Genomic DNA, 5,234 nt, shown 5'->3' with positions numbered 1-5,234 from the left:
GCTCTGTGACTCTGTGACTCTGACTCGACTCATTCCTAATCTAGGGATCCCGATCTGAATAAGAACGCAACAATCTCCCACCTACTTTCCCGATCGTGGTGGCGGTACGTTCTTATTACGGACTTTGGTCCTGTCCATATTGAATCTCGCTATAGAAGTTGCTCCACTCCTATGCACTATCAATATGATCAAACATCCGGTATCTTGGCATATCCTGCCAAAGACTAGGCCTATCCGCCCTGGCATGTCCTGCCACTGACTCATCACAACTCATACTAGACTATACATCCATAGCCTAGACATATCAAACTTATCAATTGCAAATATCAATGCAATAGGATAAAGTATGTGATTTTGGGAAACTCAAGTCAAATCAACCTCGAGTTGTGCAATCCCGAATCAACATTAATTTATACATTTCTCTTCTCGGTCTGACGAAGTCGAAGTCTCGAATTCCAATCTGTCCATATTCAATCTGGTAATGACAATATCAAATATACGGTGTCAATGTACAACTCAATTCAAGACCTGTTCTGATCAATACTCAAATCACGACATAATATGATTAATGTCAACGAGATAACGATATAATCTCAATCAATACTGAATCTGCTCAATGTCAATCTACTGATGTTTCAACGGCATAACAATACAATCTCGATAATCCCGTCAATCTCAACATCACAGATATAATAACACGACTCATAATCAATATCAGTACAACCCATAATCTCAACAGTAACAGATCATAATCTCAAATCTGTACAAGCTCGCAATACCGGCAATACAATATCAGTATATACGAATCACAACTTATCTGATCCAATTCTGAATAACATCAATCTACCCAGCAATACAGTATCAATCGGGTATCAATCCCAACATCTCATAATCGATAACAACACAATTTTGATATCAAATCGGTCTAATCACAATCAAATCAACTCTGAAAATTCATAACAATTACATAAACAGTCTGTTCTTCGATCCGGTTTCGATTATACAATATCTGATATCGTAAGAACAACATTTATGGATCATATCTGATTCTGGCAGTATCATAATTTCAAATCATCACAAAACATAAGAAAACTTACGCCTAGTTGAAGCTCTCGTCGATAGAAACTCAGTATTGAAGTCGGATTGAAAATCAAACGGACGGATCGAAATATAAAGGCGTAAGGATTTCTGAAGTATTTCTCGATTTCCTTTCTTTGTTTTAACTGAATTCTGAAGGATATATGTATATATATATCCTAATGCATGTTAAGGCAACGTGTCTTCTTTTCTTGAACTTCGGTCGGCGCTCGGGCGGTCGAGAATTACCGCCCGGGCGCGGAATGTTCTGTCCGCCCTTGTTATCAAATGGCGCTCGGCCGGTCAAAAACTACCGCCCGGGTGCCAAACTTTCTGTCCGAGACATTTCTATGCTGAACATTGGCGCTCGGGCGGTCATTTTCTACCGCTCGGGCGCCAATAGTTTTGTCCAAACATTGCACCCTTCGCATGCATTGCTCAATCTGGTCCCGGAATAGCCCGTCTATAATCATATCAATTCAAATTCAATAGTCTCAGATCAATAGAATCAAAATCTCGGGCATTACAAATGCTGCGCCCAAACAGAGCCTCGAATCATCTTTAAATACCACAAACTCCCCCAGCTCCGATGGCATAGCTAGAACTGGCGTTGTGGTCAATGTTTGCTTCAGTCTGTCAAAGCTCTTCTGGCACTCAGATCCCCAGATAAAATTGGCATTCTTCTTCGTCAAGGAGGTCATAGGTACCACAATAGAAGAGAAACCTTGAATAAACTTCCTGTAATAACCAGCCAATCCCCAGAAGCTATGGGTATCTGACACGCTCTTAGGCACTAGACAATCTCTGACTGCCTCAACTTTGTTGGGTCGACCTCTATACCATCCCGCGATACAATCACTACAAGAAAAGTTGGTTTCCGCAGCGTGCAATTTGCGTCGCAGAAAGATATCCGCCGTGTGCAATGCACACTGCGACGCACACTGTAATGTTAAAAGACGTATTAAGTTTGAAACTATTGGCAGCGTGTGGTTTACGCTGCGGTTTACTCTAATAATGGCGTGCAGAGTCTGCTATTGATAGCTATCTTTCGGCAGCGTGCAACGCACGCTATGGTTAATTGTATCAACGTCGTGCAAAACATGCTGTTGATATGTTGACCAATTGGCAGCGTGCATTGCATGCTGCGGTTAAAAGGATCGACGTCATGCAAAACATACTGTTGATATGTTGACAAATTGGCAGCGTGCATTTCAAGCTGCGGTTAAAAGTATCCATGGCATGCCTAATATGATGTTGATAAGTTAAGCTATTGGCCGCGTGCAACTACACGCTGCGACATGTTCAACATTGTACAAAGTGTGTTGTCTATTTGGTTTATCAGCAACGTGCATCACATTAAATTTTCGATCAATGCATCACAGCAAAGTAGTTATCTCTCGATCATGAAGATTTATCACACCACATCCAACCAATCACAAGAATTAAAGCAAAATAATAAGATAACATAAAAACTAAGTAATTAATGTCAATTCTCCTTTATCCAATAAGACAAAAAACTTGATAAGTAGACAAAATATTCATTAACATGATGGTTTGATGCAATAGTGTCTATAACTCTAGAACTAATAGGATATGTATCAGTCACACAAAACGATAAATTTAGAAAACCATGCTACTGTGCTTCCAACTGCATCATCCAGAAAAATCATTTCATAATTCGGTCGAATTAAGTTTACCTGCTCCACAAGAACTCTATCAACCCAAACTTTCCAACAAGATCCTCCAAGAGGAACGTGATTCACTTTTACAGTTGGATCTGTGTATGCAACTCGACCTTCAGCAACAACTCCATCACCACACCAATGAAGCAACTTACATTTAGTATTTTCAGGTATATCTCCATGACTCACATTCTTTAAATTTGACTGCATATAAACCATACAAAGTATTAATTATGCCATATCTAATTTATAACAAATGTGGTTTATATATCACAAACTTTTAAGATAGTTACTCGAGATGCAACTTGATGTTGGTTCACATTATCATCATTACCACCTTTTTAGGACGATTGATATCACAGCCGCTACCAATATCATTCCAAATCCCAATACTGCCACTACTACCAACCAACATATTGAGATAAATCAAAAAATATGTGAAACAACAAATCTCCAATGTAAGAAGCTTCATTAGATTACTTCTACTGTGAGGTCACTAGATAATATACTGTGCGGAAGAAGCACATTGCATGTCATCAATTTCAATCTAAAATATAATTTCATTATTTAGTAAGGAAGACAATAGTTATTTGCAGAAAGAAATAGAAGAATGTGCACCTGAATCTCAAAACACTACTAACATTGCCGAAGATGCAATTAGCCTTGTATTTGGGAAGGAAATTCGAGATAGAGTGTGTGGAATGGGTTTTGGAGTTACACCTTCAAAAGTTGGAGCATCTTTGCAACAAAATGGAATTATTAAACAACTTAAATAATAAATTTAAGTTTACCAGTTTTTTCTGAAAGAAAAAATTTTATTACCATTTTTTCTCCAACCGCTTCACCACCAGGTTGTCCATTTTTCTTCTTATGACCTTCCACCTATACTTTTGTTCTTGTAATTGGTATATCAGCGGAACTTGTTTTCTCCTTGAGTATGAGGCATATAGAAATATATGAAAAATCCATTAGGAACATAATTCAAAAAATGTATCATTACAATTAAAAATAAGAAAACTTTGAAAAGAACTTTTCATAAGGTTTTTCAAATAATAAAAACTACCATAATCTGAGCCAAATTAAATGGGCATAACCTCTCATGCTCATTGTGTGGTTGTATCTTTGCTTTCCCCTCATTGCTTTAAATTTTTCACTCTTTTCCTGAAAAGAAAAAACATATAACATATTCATATATAATTGATTAGTCACATGAATACTAAAAAATACAGTTGTGATTCACTATCTTATGCTTCACCACTTCTAATTTGTGAATTTATTTGATGGGAAGCTATCCACCGAATAAATAAAAAATGATAATTGGACTAAGAATTTTGTAACATCAGGTCAAGAACAACCGAAAAAAATCAGTGTGCAATTAAATTAATGAACAATACAAACTGTCACAAATAACAAAAAAAATGCTTAATAGAAAAAATGCAGGCCAACCATTAGGTATTATAACTCACCAAGTTGCAAGTTATCATAGCATATAAATCAATAAACAACAGCCCGAAAAAAAACATAACAATGAATTGATATTTACTTGAAATGGTGGTGATAGTGTCTTATTTACAAACAAGTCCCATTGGTTTTGATCCATAAATTCGGGCTTCAAAAGACAAAGATCTCGTGAAGCCACTCGACCATCATCAACTTCTCGTATAAGTATTTGGAGTTTGGACTTTCTACCACTCTACAATTTACCTAACTTTTGAAAGATTGAATGTTTCTCTCACTCCTCAACTTTATAGTTCAACTACACATTAAGAAGCATAAAAATATTTATACTTTGTTATAAAATAGGAATAAAAATACAATGATAAGCATTACCTGAAGACAACGCCACCATTCTTCATTTCCTCTTCTAAATCATTCCATCGACCTAATGTGTATGGCAAAAATTCTTTTACCATGCAACCTAGAAAAGTGGCATACTTGACCGAATTATCTCCAATTTCCTGTCCAAACTCATTACGTTCCTGATTTTTGGGATGTTGTTGGCCACTAACCAAATTAAACTTTGATGGACCTCGTCCTTTTTTCTTATTAGTTTTGGCGTCATCAATTAGCTCTTTATCACGCAAATATTCTGATGAATTAGGTGGAGTGTTGGAGTCCACTTTCGATAGCTTATTAGATATATTTTCCTACAAAATAGCACAAAGAGATATTATCATATAAAATTAAGACTTTATTAAAATTAAAATAAACCAAAATTAACAAAATAACAAAACATCACCTGAACTTCATCAACAGATACCTTGCTGCGTTTTTGGCCCAATCTGCTCATTTTTTAATGTTGTATATAAAGACATAGTCAAACATGTAATATAACATGATAATTCGGTGAAAATAAAAAGAAAATAGACAAAAATATTGCAACAGTAAATAAAGTGTAATGGATCCTTTTAAATTAACTATAAAATCTACAACCGAAATTTTCAGTCACGGATCAGTCACGTCAATTCTCTCACA

At 36.1% G+C, this 5,234-nt stretch overlaps 1 long non-coding RNA gene across 1 annotated transcript; it reads right to left on the bottom strand.

Annotated features, from left to right (window-relative positions):
• Nucleotides 1-3,840: 3,840 nt before the first annotated feature.
• LOC142518420 (uncharacterized) lies at nt 3,841-4,605 on the bottom strand. Its single transcript, XR_012813547.1, has 3 exons — nt 4,590-4,605; nt 4,303-4,515; nt 3,841-3,920 (listed from the first exon to the last, which is right to left on the bottom strand). It is a non-coding gene; the product is annotated as an uncharacterized LOC142518420 (long non-coding RNA).
• Nucleotides 4,606-5,234: the final 629 nt, after the last annotated feature.

This window comes from Primulina tabacum, chromosome 1 (assembly GCF_025594145.1).
Source record: "Primulina tabacum isolate GXHZ01 chromosome 1, ASM2559414v2, whole genome shotgun sequence".
Classification (NCBI taxonomy): domain Eukaryota; kingdom Viridiplantae; phylum Streptophyta; class Magnoliopsida; order Lamiales; family Gesneriaceae; genus Primulina; species Primulina tabacum.
Note: the sequence above shows the minus strand (reverse complement) of the source record. Positions and strands in the feature narration are given on the sequence as shown.